Source organism: Perca flavescens, chromosome 4 (genome assembly GCF_004354835.1).
Source record: "Perca flavescens isolate YP-PL-M2 chromosome 4, PFLA_1.0, whole genome shotgun sequence".
NCBI classification, from domain to species: domain Eukaryota; kingdom Metazoa; phylum Chordata; class Actinopteri; order Perciformes; family Percidae; genus Perca; species Perca flavescens.
Genome location: NC_041334.1, coordinates 40,201,449 through 40,218,429, shown reverse-complemented (window position 1 = coordinate 40,218,429; position 16,981 = coordinate 40,201,449).

Here is a 16,981-nt window from a genome sequence, read left to right as displayed (position 1 = left end):
ATAATAATAATAATAATAATAATAATAATAATAACATATAACTATAGATCACTGGTGTAGTCTAATGTATTGTAATGGGTATACTCACGTCAGTTCGTGAAATGGTACTGAACACGTTAATGTCATTATTTTTGTGTGGGGTGAGCATGAATTTTAAAGTGATGTATTTCAACGGGAAGCATATTTCGTGATCACAGAACAATTACGGTAGCAGTTGCAGTTCCTTTCTCAGTTCTTCTTTTCCTAACCACAACCGTCCCGCTGTAGTGGCGTTTCATGTCTCTGTTGTTGCGTGCCACAGAGACCGTGGATCGTGTCCCTGCACAAGGGGGTTTCGTCCCGCGTGTGGCCGTCCGTCCCGTTGTTGTCGCCAGCGTGTGCCGTTTAATTTCCCCGTTGTTGCGTCCCCCAGATCACGAAATAAACGAGAAAATCGTGACCTGTACACGAATCAATAAATCCAAATAACGTGACTATTTCACGAACTGGCGTGAGACCGGCTTGGTATACTGTACCACTTTTTTGTTCCTGGCTCAGACAGGGCCTTTGGCACATATCAAAGTGGGGGTCTGGGTGTCTTCCCCCTCATTTCCTGCATTCTGATACACTTTAATGCACCAATTTATGGTGGGAAAACCTTTATTAGCTTATGAAAAACACAGATGACATTCAAAATATATCAAAAATATAATGGAATATAAAGCAGTAGGGGAGCTTTCACATCAGGAACCTGAGCCTGGATCACAAAAGTTGACCCCAAAGCAACGAGGACAGATTAAAATAGGCTCCTTATAGTTGTCTAAAAAGTGCGGTGAAGGGAGGATACTGGCATTAGTGTAGGCGGAGCATTTGGCACCTACGCGCACACTATGCACTACACACTAAGCACTACACACTACACACTACACACTGTGCTCAGAGAGGAGCAGGTCTATGAAAGATGAGAAAGGTCTCTGTATGTTCTGCAGTAGTTTAGTGTGCTGTCACATTACTCGACCCTGTATTTGTGAATACAAACATCTGAAGTGAAAGTTCTGTCATTTAACTATGTTGTTGCGTATCATTGCACAGTTTCTAAGTCGGTATATGGAAATCCTGGAGCTTTCTTAGTGGGTATACTGCGTATACCTGCATATCACGTAGACTACACCACTGGATAGATACTGATGAAAAACAAAATGGCTCAGCATTGAGAAGAATGTACTGTTATGATACCAGTGCTGCTTTCTTATCTGTTATCGCCCTCTGACGGGGCTCTGTGGTGTTTTGGGTGGACAAGTGCATATCAGGAGCTTCTCAAAGGCAGATGTAAGTTGACCTGGCTCCTAATAAAGTAGCCACCTCGATCCCAATATGCATGAACTTACATACAATGCAAAGCAACTTCCACAGAAAGTTGTGTCAAATCAAACGCATGAAATCATTGATGTCTGATACAACAGAGCAGTTTGGTAAACACCTAGTCTGCCTTCCAAGCCGGCAATCAAAGATCTCATTGAAAAGACAAAAATATAAATAGTTGTGATTTATGAGAAACCTATTATTTATGTTGATATTTGGGTACATTACAAAACTATAAATGCCGGTCATGATTCTATCATTAATGCCTCTGTTTTTTCAACGTTAACCCTTGTGTTGACCCGTTTTAAATTTTTGTTTTATATCATAAATATGGGACATAGAAATAAGCGCTGAAAATATGTAGAAGAAATATTTTACAGTTTAAAACGTTGGGAAAAGCAAAAACAAACGCGAACATTGACACGAACATTGACGCGAAGACAACACAAGGGGTTAAGACAACTCACTCCGAATGTTGTGACATGCTCAGGAGGATACATGGTTAAGTGTTTCAGATCAAAGTCATGGCCAGGAGAGATGTGCAGCATGAATTGTTTGACAGAACTGCAATTACTTCTGATTACTTTCCCAATCATAATCAGACAGGCTGCATGTTGCTCGTGACAGGGTTGAACTCAGACAGTGTCCTTGTCAGAGAGCAGGGGCTGATAATGATTGTGGTTTTATGCTTCAGGTGGGAGAAGATGTGTTGTGTGTCCGTCTATCAGACGCAGAGATCAGAAATGAAATTATGAACTTGTTTTGCCCGTCTGAAATGATAACGCCTGAATGGCACCCATTTGTGTGAATCACCCCAGTGTTAATTGCCTCCAGCCAGTCTAATACACATGTAAATTTGGTTTTGTAGTTCATTTAAAAATAATTCCCAACCATTTAGCATCTCGTCTGTCCACCTGGTAGGCTATTACAAAATGTATCATCTTAAGCCCGCTGCAGTGTGAGCATCTCGGTGTTGTTCTGAGTGATTAGAGATGGTGTTAAATGTTACAGTTACACAAATGGATTCTGCTGAAGTCTTGTGCATCCAGCCAACTCATCAGTCTCACGAAGCAACTCAAACCATTGTACCCGGCAGATGAGCTTGGATGCAAATGATAGAATAATAGCTAATGGTGTGCATTAGTTCTTACATTGTGCCGAGGTATTATCGTGGTAATCCTCAAATTAGATTACCAAACTGGGACCCCCACCCCAACCCATTATTTAAGTTTTTTGAAGTTTAGAGATAAGCTCCGAGTGATGAAAGCTGCACTAGCGAAAGACAATGTAATGTAAGCTACAAATGAGATCTGAAAAACTCCCTGACTTCTCGGAAGGCCTATGATGTGGTGAAGTGAAAACTCCATCGCTGGGTGTCCAGTATGGCATGTATTTTCCTAAACTCCGTGTCAGCTATGGCGGTCAGCACTTCATTCCAAAATCCTTGTGACGTAGGCTACAACAACAACAAACTACATTTCTTAAGAACGAAAACTAAATCTGTGCACGAGAGGAGAGTAATGCTAACTAATTCGGACATTGGACCATTTTTGAGTGTTTTTCTTAGCCTATTATGTGTTAAATTAAGATTAATGGACCTTTGTTGAAAGGGATATAATACATGATGAATGAGACAGAGAATGTAAACATATGTCATTACTTGGCATTTGCTGAAATAATGTTTTTCGTGGAAGGTCACTATCATCTGATGAGCTAAGTCTTGTTTATTATATGTTATTATTATTATGTATGTATATCATGCATGCAAATCTAATTAAAAACTGTGTCAGGTTTCACACACAGTATTAAAGTGCATTTCATAATCAGGAATAAAATTTCAAATTTCTGGCATACAACTATACATTGAATATAGCCAATTACTCAGTGCCATGATAAATAATCTTGTTTTGTCCCTTCCTCCCCACAGAGAGACAGCAGGAGTTGGGGAGCCAGACGAGCTGTCAGCAACATGTTGTTGTTGTTGTTGTTGTTGTGAGCTGTGGATGCAATCTAGCCATGCATCTTAACTGACATATTTCTTTCTTACCTTGGTATGAAAACAGAAAATTACAACTTTTCACACACTTGTGCCTTCTTCAGTGGCAGGAGAAATAAGCAATGCTTCCGGCACCTGAAGAAATCCTGTTAATAATGTCTTGTCACGTGGCCAGGTTGGCTCAGTGGGTAGAGTAGGCACACATATACTGAGAGGTTTGTGTGTCAGGGTTCAAATCCGACCTGTGAAGATTTCCTTTATGTCTTCCCCCTCTCTCTCTCTCCCCTTTGTCACTTAGCTGTCCTGTCAAATGAAGGCAGAAAAGCCCAAAAAGCAATCTTAAAAAAAAAAAAAAAAATATATATATATATATATATATATATATATATATAATGTCTCTTCACACGTCACAACTACCAGTATCAATCATGTTTTCAAAGCTGCACTAGTAAGTAAGTAAGTAAGTAAAGTTTATTTCTATAGCACATTTAAAAACAGCTTGCGCTGACCAAAGTGCTGTACGGTGCATTTTATAAAATAAAAATAAAACACACTACAAATCAGTGATTTAGGCTAAAAAGGACATTGAAAGACAAAAACTTAATTTCAAACATAGCAGGATAAGACCATTAAAATGCCGGAAAGGCCAATGTAGGCAATGAAGGCCACTAATCAATATGTTTACATTAGCAATGGTTCAAATGACATATCATGTAAAAATGGTCACTCAGTGGATTCCCCTCCCCCCACCCACCCACACACACACAACCATGACTCCACATGTATGCCAATGGTGCTCTGAGTCTTTACATGTGTTAATGTGTTTTGCTAACATGTTCATCACAGAAACACAGCACAGGCACCATTTAGGCACGACACCATTTTAAAAGTAGCGATTTGGCACCAGTATCGGAAAAAATCCAAACGATACCTAACCCTACTCTTTGTCTTTTCTTCAAATTAATGGTCAAAAATCTGAGTTAAAAGATATAATATGTGGAGTACCACACGGGTCCGTTTTAGGCCCATTACTTTTTATTTTGTTCATTAATGACCACTGCGAAGTGTCTAAGGTAGTACAGTTTTTGATGTTTGCCGATGATACCAACATTTTTTATTCTGGAAATAATCTGTCAGAAATTATAGAAAATATAAATTAAGAAATGGTTTGACAAAAATAAATTATGTTTAAATTGGGAAAAAACAAAATACATAATTTTTGGTAATTGTAAAAAGAATGAAAATGTAAGAATAGCAATTGAAGGAATTGATATTGAAAGAGTTAATGAGATAACATTTTTAGGTGTTATTTTGGATGATAAATTGAATTGGAAAGATCACATAGTTTATATTAAGAGTAAAGTTTGTAAAAGCATTGGGGTCTTGTATAAAGTTAAAGATGTTTTAGATTATTCAACGTTGCTTCTGTTGTACAATTCCCTAATACTCCCATATTTTGGATACTGCACAGACGTCTGTGGTAATACATACCCTACTAACACAAAACCTCTATTTTTGTTACAGAAAAAAGCATTAAGGATTATTAACAAGACAGGCTACAGAGAACACACTAATAGTTTATTTATAAAATCTGGACTTCTAAAATTCAAAGATTTGGTTGATTTGAAGATTTAGATTTTTATGTGGAAAGCTAAGCAGAGAGTTTTGCCTATGGTTTTACAAAATGTATTAACTCCTGTATCAGAGGAAGATGGCCATAGAAGGCAACATCATTTTAAAACTCTTTTTGCACGTACTACACAAAAACAGAGGTGTTTGTCCATTTATGGAGTTAAACTGTGGGGCTCCTTGGAGTATGAACTGTGCTGCAAAAGTGTAAATTTAAGAATTTGTATAAGAAAAAAATACAGAAATGTTATAAGAAAAATGATGACTAATACGCTTAAACTGATGATAATTAAATGTAAGATAGGTAGTACTGATAATTTTTGGTGTTTGGGGGTGAGGATTGGGCTTGATCCACTCATGAAGCAGCTGTTTTTTGTTATAAAAATATATTTTTTTGATGTGCACAAATAAGTGACAGGTACCATAAGATTTTCTTCATCCTGTTCCTTTTTTTTTCAATCATGCATGTTATGAATGAATGAATAAAGTAGATTATCACACATGCTGTGCCAGATCGTCTAACCCTCCTAGGCACAGGATGGTTGATTTGTGCATTCAACTTTATAACTTGTGTGTTTGATTTGCTTCTAACCTGATTCTCTGTGCCAAACGATCTCTGCCTGCCTGCTTGCCAGTCGGATTCTCTCCCCACATTCATCTTCAGTCTCTGCAACCAGTCAACAAACCTTCTTTTATCTTTCCACACTAGTCTGCGTCCTGCGTTTGGATATCTCCGAGTTGATCATGAACTTTGCTTTAGTGGATGTTTTTGTGTTTGATTTGTTTGTCCTTTAATATAAGCATGCACAACTTAGTATAATAGCTTTAAACATCACAGGGACATTCATACACTAGCTTGTGTAACAGGTAGGGATGTTAGAAACTAAATCATGAAGCTGTGATCTGATCATTAGTGCTGCGGTTATACTGTTTTCATATGCTGTGTTTGAAATTGAATCAAATGATATTACTCCCAAAGCCCTGTAAGGTACATTGAGCAATTTAATGTTAATAAGGCCTCTAAAATATAGCCTAATGATAAGAAAAGTGTGTTGCCATTTAGGAGAACAGCAGCGGCTTTATGTGAATATTTGATGACCTGAAGCCTATTTAGTGTAAAGAAATGATGAACTGCAAATTTGTGGAAGTAATTTTGTAGACTGCAGGGATTCTCCTTATGGCCGTTTGCAGCGGAGTGGATGGATGTGAGCGTGTTACTGATGACTTTGTGTCGTGCTGTAATGAATTCCTCTTTGAGTTGAACATTTTAAAAACTCAAGGACATAGCAATAGGTTTTAGAGGATTACCGCCCACTGTAATCGAAGGCAAGGAAATTGAGTTTGGTAGACAGCATGATGGCAAACTATGCCTCAAGGAATGTACAGGAGCAATCTGTACAGAAGTTACAGCAGCGCTCGTTTTTCCTGCTAGAAATGATCTCTTGTAGCCTGGATGCCAGCCGAACTTAGCCCCGCCCACACAGTGTTGTGCCTGAACGCGTTCATTGAACGATAGTTCATGAACACGTTCATATTTTCGGTGAACGTGAACTGAACGTACCGTATTAGTGCCTGATGAACGTTACTGTGAACTCCTTCATTCTGGTGTCTGTGAACGCCACGCTCTCTCAGTTTAACTTCGTCCAATAGGGTGCCAGATTTCTACAGAGCCTTCCAGGCCAAAACCCTGGCTAAAACACACCGTAAACAGGCCTTCATATGTAGCGGAAAAAACACACACACACACACACACACATCCACAGCAAACCTGAAACGGCACGTTGAACTGGTTGGATATGAAGATGAAATCTGACGCATAGTTTCAGTGTTAAAACTGATAAAATAATTGCTGTCTGTGGTTCTATATTTGGGCTGTGACAACAATTTAGAAAAATAATAGCTCGCAGCAACATATGGAAAATAAGAATTATGAACTAGTTCATTTTTGGAACTTAGTTGAAAATGTTGATGTATGAACTATGAACTAGTTCATGTAGAAAGTGAACTTTCCTAACCCTGCGCCCACAACATTTGAGGTCGGGAAGTTAGTTGTGGAGCAACTATGCTCCAACCAGCAATCATTTTATAAGAGGAACAGAGAACCGCGATCACGTATGTCGAACATTACCACACCTGTCTGCACGCCACGGAAACTGCAGCTCTGCCTTTGCTCCGTCAAAGCCATGGATGTATTAAGAGGTTATTAAACCTAGTTTAATAACTCTGGATTTGGCTACTGGTGAATGTAAAAACATGTTAAAAAAGTGACATTTTAAACAAGGACCCTTAAGTGTTCGGGCTGGTAAGTTGATGTACCCACAAAAAATTATCCGCTGAAATATAGAAGTTTCGTTCGCCATGCAAAGTCTCTGGGAAAAGTCTTTCTGGGCCATGGGGTGCAGTACCACCGTTGGCCACTAAGCCCATGGTGGCTTTAAGATGTGGCGCTGTTCCCCGGGGCTGGTCGAAGCCTGCCTTTGACTCTCCGTTGCTCTGATTGGTTGCATAATCACAGCTCAATGGAGCAGCATCAGACTCATATTCTGACTAGAGTCTGAGTCTGACCACGTCAGGATAGATCTCTTTTATTGTGGTTGATAAAAGATGACCTCGCTTCATCAGACTTTTGTTCAATATATTTTTGACATTTTGTAAGGTAGGCTGAATTGACACATTGATACATGCACGGAATATAAATTAGACAGAAGATATATACACAGCCAGGAATGGTTAACAATGTGAAAATGTAATGGCATGTTGTCATGTTGACTACATACTATCTTTCTCCTCTTCCGAGGTCAGTTGAAACAACATTAGTAGTACTAGTAGCCCTCAGTAATGTTAACCTAAACTAATCTTTCCCTTAATCGTCGTTTTTGTGCCTAAACCTAACCAAACCTTAAAGTTACTATGAGGAACTTTTATATATTCCTAAAACTGTTGATGATCATAAATGACCTGTAATAGCAAACAAGACTAACAGTTAAAATAACGCTATTCGTTCTATAACTATTTTTATATAGTTTTTATTGATGCCACTGCTTCAGTCACACATTCTGATGGGTCACAGATTTCGGAAGAAAGCCTGAGTTAGTGAGTATCCAGCCAGGTAAAAGGTACACTAGCAGGGCATTTCTTTATATAGGCCTCATTGTATTTTAGAAGTTGTCTGTTGTAGTTATGGTTAATACTGATTCTGGTTTTTCAAAGGCTCTGATAAATGAGGTTGTCCTTTCTGCAGTGGCGGCCAAAAACACTTGTAGGTGTTATTTTGGAGGCCATGGACAAGGGACATATTTTGTTGTTTAATTTGGAGGACTTGTTGGCTACAGGCATCAAATGATATGACACTGAGTGATCTCACTGATCGGTGTTACACTTAAAGGTGCCCTGCCTCACATATTTCATGACTTTGTGGGGATGTCTGAAGGTCTAACATGGACTCTGTAACCTTGGTTACCTTGTTTCAAGCCATTCTAGCGTGGTAGAGAAAGCCTGCAGGAAGACTCAGCTTGATTTCTGCCAGTTCTCATTAATATTCAACAAGCTAAGCTGCTTGACTCTGATTGGCTAACAGCTAGCCAATTGGAGCCTGGCTGTCAGAATCCGTTACCCAGTCCAACTGGGCGAGCTCATGAATAGTAATGACCTCAGGCAGTATGATGTCAGACTGGCCAGCTGTTGTGATTGGTCTGATTTCTCTCCTTATTTCTGTTCAGTGTCTAGAGCTGACAGAGGAGGTAGCAGTTCATTTTCACATTCACCACATAACACAAACACATATGGACCTGACATATTTCAACAAATATAAGGGAAAACTGTTTTGTCTTGCAGGGCACCTTTAAAGTCTACAGCCATGCTAGCAGCTCGGTACTTATACAGCAAGGTTTTTACATCAGCATTCTATTAAAAAAATGTTAAGAGCCACCCCTATTTTCCAAAGTTTTGCAAAATTTATTTCATGGTCATTTTTTGTTATTATAATTTTTTTTTAATTCTCTAATTCCAGCTTCTTAAATGTGAATATTTTCTGGTTTCTTTCATCCTCTGTGACAGTAAACCGAATATGTTTGAGGACCTCATCTTGGGCTTTGGGAAACACTGATCGACACTTTTCACCAAACTAATCTATTAATCGAGAAAATAATCAACAGTGAAAATAATTGTTAAAGGGTATTTCTTTAATGTGTGCCACATTCTTGTTTAGCATGCTAACATTTGCTACGTAGCACCACACACAAAGTACAGCTGAGGCCGACAGGATACTGGAAGTACTGGATAGACTGAAATGTTGGCCTGATGATGGTTGCTATGAGGAAAATCAAAAATCACCAAGGTTCTCAAAATCCAGCCTGTAGGTAACATCAATGTCTGTATAAAGTTCCATGACAATTAATTCGACAACTGCAGGCATATTTCTGTCCAGACCAAAGTGGTGGACCGGCCGTCTGACTGACATTGCCTTCCCTAAAGCAACACCACTAGCATGGCTAAAAAACTATTTCAAATTAAATGTAATATTGCACCGCAGTCATACCCATATGTTTTTACCAATGCTAAAATCACTTACAATCTCTATCGAAAATCTAAGATAATGCAATATGGCACTATTTGTTTGGCAAAGTTAATGCTGTAAAACCGTTGTGATATTTGTAATAAATCTTATAAGGCTTAGCTGTGTTTACTATTCCCTCTATCTAGTTAAATTGTGCCCAAATGCTGCCATTGGTGATAAGGCTGAACTAAACTACATTAAGGCAGGCTCCATGTGTAGCAACACCATCTGTCTGTCTCTATCGCTCTCACACACATTTCTGTCTCCTCCTCTTCGCTGCACAGAGGTGCTGCTGTGTCTTCCTCTTTTCATTGACTTCCCCTTCGCTGTAAGGCAGATGCCCAAAATCAATTGCGTTCACTCAATTTCTATCAGCTCAAGTCAACATGGCCGAATGAAATGGAGGGACGTGCACGGCTCACGCCTGTCAAACAGCTGCAGCGCTCTGCTCATCAATAACACAACTGATAGACATCAAGGACAATGAAAGGCCACAGAAAATAAACATTACTGTTGAATCATAGATAACAGTATGCTCCATTCTCCTGAACAGCGCTTAGGCCATTCAAATTAGACCATTATGTATGCTATCACTTCCACTAGCAGCAGATGCTGTCCTATAAGTGAACCCCACTGCAGTGACAGTATAATTTCAACCCACTGGCTGGGAGAAATTGCATGTGATACTCTGTAAAGCAAGGGCGTCGAAAGTACTGTAGGGAGTCCAAAGGGCCATTAGTCTGGATCAACGACAGTACATTTCAAGGATGATTGCCTCACATCCGGCACCACCGTAACATTGCCAGGATTGAATTTAAAATCCTTCTTCTGACCTACAAAGCTCTAAATTGTCAAGCACCATCATATCTAGCAGAGCTCTTAGTACCTTAGTGTCCCACTAGAGCACTGCGCTCCCAGAATGAGTTACTGGTGGTACCTAGAGTCTCTAAAAGTAGAATGGGAGCCAGAACCTTCAGTTATCAGGCTCCTCTCCTGTGGAACCAGCTCCCAGTCTGGGTCCGGGAGGCAGACACCGTCACCACATTTAAGAGTAAACTTAAAACTCTCCTCTTTGATAAAGCTTATAGTTAGGGAGTGAGGAGTAGCAGCGTCCGCCTAGCCTGGCGGGGGAGGGTGTGTAGCCACAGTCACGGTGCAGCTCTTAGCTATGCTGTTATAGTTTTAGACTGCCGGGGGACTTCCTTTGACACACTGAGCTCCTCTTTCCTCTCTGTTTTCATCTGTGGGCAAATGGTTGTTACTAAGCCAGCTCTGGGGAGCTTGCTAAATCATGGTTGTAGCTGTTGCTGTGGTCCTGCTAGGCACCCTGCTACACCCCCTACCAAAAGCCTGGGTCTGTCCCGTCAGACACCTCCTACCAAGAGTCTGGGTCTGTCCTGTCAGACACCTCCTACCAAGAGTCTGGGTCTGTCCCGTCAGACACCTCCTACCAAGAGTCTGGGTCTGTCCTGTCAGACTCCTCCTACCAAGAGTCTGGGTCTGTCCCGTCAGACACCTCCTACCAAGAGCCTGGGTCTGTCCCGTCGGACACCCCCTACCAAGAGCCTGGGTCTGTCCCATCAGACACCTCCCACCAAGAGCCTTGGTCTGTCCCGTCAGACACCTCCTACCAAGAGTCTGGGTCTGTCCCGTCAGACACCTCCTACCAAGAGTCTTGGTCTGTCCCATCAGACACCTCCTACCAAGAGCCTTGGTCTGTCCCGTCAGACACCTCCTACCAAGAGCCTGAGTCTGTCCCGGGTCTGTCCCATCAGACACCTCCTACCAAGAGTCTGGGTCTGTCCCGTCAGACACCTCCTACCAAGAGTCTGGGTCTGTCCCATCAGACACCTCCTACCAAGAGTCTGGGTCTGTCCCGTCAGACACCTCCTACCAAGAGCCTGGGTCTGTCCCATCAGACACCTCCTACCAAGAGTCTGGGTCTGTCCCATCAGACACCTCCTACCAAGAGCCTGGGTCTGTCCCGTCAGACACCCCCTACCAAGAGTCTGGGTCTGTCCCGTCAGACACCTCCTACCAAGAGCCTGGGTCTGTCCCATCAGACACCCCCTACCAAGAGCCTGGGTCTGTCCCGTCAGACACCTCCTACCAAGAGCCTGGGTCTGTCCCGTCAGACACCTCCTACCAAGAGCCTGGGTCTGTCCCGTCAGACACCTCCTACCAAGAGCCTGGGTCTGTCCCGTCAGACACCTCCTACCAAGAGTCTGGGTCTGTCCCGTCAGACACCTCCTACCAAGAGTCTGGGTCTGTCCCGTCAGACACCTCCTACCAAGAGCCTGGGTCTGTCCCATCAGACACCTCCTACCACGAGCTTTGGTCTGTCCCGTCAGACACCTCCTACCAAGAGCCTGGGTCTGTCCCGTCAGACACTTCCTACCAAGAGCCCGGGTCTGTCCTGTCAGACACCTCCTACCAAGAGTCTGGGTCTGTCCCATCAGACACCTCCTACCACGAGCTTTGGTCTGTCCCGTCAGACACCTCCTACCAAGAGCCTGGGTCTGTCCCGGGTCTGTCCCATCAGACACCTCCTACCAAGAGCCTTGGTCTGTCCCGTCAGACACCTCCTACCAAGAGCCTGGGTCTGTCCAAGGTTTCTCCCTAAAAGGAGTTTTTCCTCGCCACTGTCGCACTAAATGATTGCTTATATGGGAATTACTGGAATGTTTGGGTCTTTGTAAATTATAGTGTGGTCTAGACCTACTCTATCTGTAAAGTGTCTTGAGATGACTCTTGTTATGATTTGAATTGAATGTTCCTCACCTTCCTCTCTGTTTGTCGCCATTCTCAAACTCGGTTCGCTTTGGGAAACAAAAACAAACTTCGAGCTAGAAAGCTACTCGCTGAAAATGTCAAGTTTTGAAGACAATTTGGATCGGGCAACAAGGTAGGCCTGCTTGGTTCTCTCAGGGAATGATTGTAAAGATTTACAAAGAAAATATTTACCCCATTTCCTCTCTAACTGGGACGTTTTGGGACCGGTTGGTGGGATTGCTGTGGACGAAGTGATACACTGGTATGAACTGCTGTGGAGAGGGACAAAGGTATTATTCCATTAATAAATGGATAATTTAACTGCTTATGTTAGGTTGAATCATTTGACAATTGAATAAACATATCCTTACCACAGCAAGCCATATCATTATGTGATGCTAAATAAAACACGGTGTAATTAATTCAGAACACCGGTTTCTCCTCAAAAGTGACGAGTGTGACAGAAGGTAAACTCTGTTCTGCCTTTAAAATATTCAGACTAAAATGAGTAGAAAGTATTGGCAAACACAAACAGCTGACGCAAGTGTTTGCTCAGGGATATTGGACTGGAAAGGGAGCAGCATCTTCCTCTCGTGGGAGGGAGAAATTCAATTGAAGGATTTGGAGAAAATCCTGTCGGGTGAACTGTGTCTGCTGCAGTTGAAAATATAGTGTAGTCCAGCATCCTTTTGTTTCCCTCTGGGCTCTCTGTGTGTGTGTGTGTGTGTGTGTGTGTGTGTGTGTGTGTGTGTGTGTGTGTGTGTGTGTGTGTGTGTGTGTGTGTGTGTGTGTGTGTGTGTGTGTGAGAGAGAGAGAGAGGTTGTAAAAATCAAATAACTTCCCAAGACCTCAGAACTGCAAAGAGAACTAAAAGTAACAACTTTACACTAGAACTACAATACAATTTCATGGAAATAAGTGCAAATGTTGTCTTTAGCTATCGTTGTGCAGTAGTGATTGAATCTATCACAAATCTGTTACATTTGTTGTTGAATATTACCACTTTATTAAAACATGTACTGTACTGTACCTCAAAGCAAGCCTGCAAGACACAAACACCTTTAATAACAACACCAATAAATTATATTAGACTCCTTCTTTGGATGACAAGCCTTTTATTACACTGTACCTGACAAGACAGTGACATCCCACAACAATCCTCTCGTCATGAGGGGTCCAGTTCAACCTAAAGAAGAACGGGACAGTTGGGTTAAGGTAAAGAAGAACGGGACAGTTGGGTTTAGGTAAAGAAGAACGGGACAGTTGGGTTTAGGTAAAGAAGAACGGGACGGTTGGGTTTAGATAAAGAAGAACGGGACAGTTGGGTTTAGATAAAGAAGAATGGGACAGTTGGGTTTAGATAAAGAAGAACGGGACAGTTGGGTTTAGGTAAAGAAGAACGGGACGGTTGGGTTTAGATAAAGAAGAATGGGACAGTTGGGTTTAGATAAAGAAGAACGGGACAGTTGGGTTTAGATAAAGAACGGGACAGTTGGGTTTAGGTAAAGAAGAACGGGACAGTTGGGTTTAGATAAAGAAGAACGGGACAGTTGGGTTTAGATAAAGAAGAACGGGACAGTTGGGTTTAGGTAAAGAACGGGACAGTTGGGTTTAGGTAAAGAAGAACGGGACAGTTGGGTTTAGATAAAGAAGAACGGGACAGTTGGGTTTAGGTCAAGAAGAACGGGACAGTTGGGTTTAGGTAAAGAAGAACGGGACAGTTGGGTTTAGATAAAGAAGAACGGGACAGTTGGGTTTAGGTAAAGAAGAACGGGACAGTTGGGTTTAGGTAAAGAAGAACGGGACAGTTGGGTTTAGGTAAAGAAGAACGGGACAGTTGGGTTTAGATAAAGAAGAACGGGACGGTTGGGTTTAGATAAAGAAGAACGGGACAGTTGGGTTTCTCAGGGCCTCTCTTAAATGGAATGCAGCCATCAGTAATGGTTTAAAGGAACACGCCGACTTATTGGGAATTTAGCTTATTCACTGTAACCCCCAGAGTTAGACTAGTCCATACATACCCTTCTCATCTCTGTGTGTGCTGTAATGTTGTCTGACGGCTCCAGCGGCATCAGGCCATCACAGATCCTGCAGGTAATGGTTCCAGTAATCCTACTGCTCCCAATAAGTGACAAAATAACTCCAACATGTTCCTATTTACATGTTGTGATTTGTAGAATCACAGCGTGTACAAAAAACAACGTAACATGAGACACAGCCACCTTCTATCCCTAAACCAACCAGGAACTATATTCTTAGGCGGAAGAGTACTTTGGCGGAGTGATATGCTCGCAGCAAGCCTGTCTGAGAATATAGTTCCCGGCTTGTTTACGGTTAGAAGACGGCTGTGTCTCATGTTACGTTGTTTTTTGTACACGCTGTGACTCTATAAATCACAACATGTAAATAGGAACATGTTGGAGTTATTTTGTCACAATTTGGAGCAGTAGGCTAGTTGGAACCATTCACCTGCAGGATCTGTGCTAGGCTAAGCTAATGCTGGAGCCGTCAGACAGTGTTACAGCACGCACGGAGATGAGAAGGGTATGGACTAGTCTAACTCTGGGGGTTACAGTGAATAAGATAAAGTCCCAATAAGTCGGCGTGTTCCTTTAAATGAAGAAGAACGGGACATATGCTAATGCTACGTCATCTTCTCATTGACTTTACATTGGCATTGTTTTCCGTGCCACCACCACGTAAGGAGCTGTTAACAGTTCGTGATAATTTCACGGAGTTCTGGGAGACCAGGCTGGACCAGTTATGAACACGTTGGAAAGATGAGACGGGGATGCACTGTTAACTCTCAGAGACTCGACACATCATGGGCCACAATTATTTTTGCTTCAGTAGACGTCTGCTTGTGCTGGAGTTTTCCATATTTACATTTTTGTATTTGTTTTTAAATATACCGTAGATTTTATTGGTAAAAATGTTGGTACAAGGTCGAAGTCTGTACAAATCACCAATTTTCAATCCCCCACCCCCACCCCTAACCCTAACCCTAACCCTCACACAGACAGACACACTCACACACACACAAACACACACACAGACACACACACACTCACACAGACTGACACACTCACACACACACACAAACACACACACAGACACACACACACTCACACAGAATGACACACTCACACACACACACAAACACACACACAGACACACACACACTCACACAGACACACACACACACACACACACTCACACAGACACACACAGACAGACACACACACACACTCTCACACAGACACACACACACACACACACACACACACACACACACATACAGCATTACCGGACTTTGTCCATTAACCAACGTATCCAGGAGGGAGAACAGGTAGACTGTTAAAGTAGGAAATAAAAGGCTGCCATAGCTTCTTTAGAAATCCCTCCCGAACCCCTCTGAGAACAAACATTATCGGCTCTAGGTTTAGAAAGGAAATCATGGCTTTCAGCCAGGTGTGTGTGTGTGTATGTGTGTGTGTGTGTGTGTGTGTGTGTGTGGGGGGGGGGGGGGAGAGGCTCAGCAGGATATTTACATATTTACATGGTGATTATCCTAACTACCATTCAGTGACCATCCCAGTCGTAATGCAGATCAGGAGAGTCTGTATCGTTCCCTTGTGCTCTCCACATGTGCTTCGCCTCCTGGCCCTGCTGTCTGGGGGTCTTATGTCTGTTTTCCAAATCCAGGGATGTTTTTAAGAACCCGGAAATGAGTTTGTGGATGTGTTATGGTCAAACGCAAATGGACTCCGACATTAGTTAGGATTACTGCTGTTGCCTTCGCTTGAGAAGTCAATATTGAATATTTTTACCCGTTGAATTTAAAGATTTCTGTACCAACTAAGAGTATTTATATTTTGTAGTATAGTATTTTTCATAGGAAAGGGATGAATGACCCTAACCCAACCGTCCCGTTCTTCTTTACCTAAACCCAACCGTCCCGTTCTTCTTTATCTAAACCCAACCGTCCCGTTCTTCTTTACCTAAACCCAACCGTCCCGTTCTTCTTTTATCTAAACCTAAACCCTGTGTCCCGTTCTTCTTTACCTAAACCCAACTGTCCCGTTCTTCTTTACCTAAACCCAACTGTCCCGTTCTTCTTTACCTAAACCCAACTGTCCCGTTCTTCTTTATCTAAACCCAACTGTCCCGTTCTTCTTTACCTAAACCCAACTGTCCCGTTCTTCTTTACCTAAACCCAACTGTCCCGTTCTTCTTTACCTAAACCCAACCGTCCCGTTCTTCTTTTATCTAAACCCAACTGTCCCGTTCTTCTTTACCTAAACCCAACTGTCCCGTTCTTCTTTACCTAAACCCAACCGTCCCGTTCTTCTTTATCTAAACCCAACTGTCCCGTTCTTCTTTACCTAAACCCAACCGTCCCGTTCTTCTTTATCTAAACCCAACCGTCCCGTTCTTCTTTACCTAAACCCAACTGTCCCGTTCTTCTTTATCTAAACCCAACTGTCCCGTTCTTCTTTACCTAAACCCAACGTTCTTCTTTACCTAAACCCAACCGTCCCGTTCTTCTTTACCTAAACCTAACTGTCCGTTCTTCTTTATCTAAACCCAACTGTCCCGTTCTTCTTTACCTAAACCCAACTTTGTAAACCCCTGTTCTTCTTTATCTAAACCCAACTGTCCCGTTCTTCTTTACCTAAACCCAACCG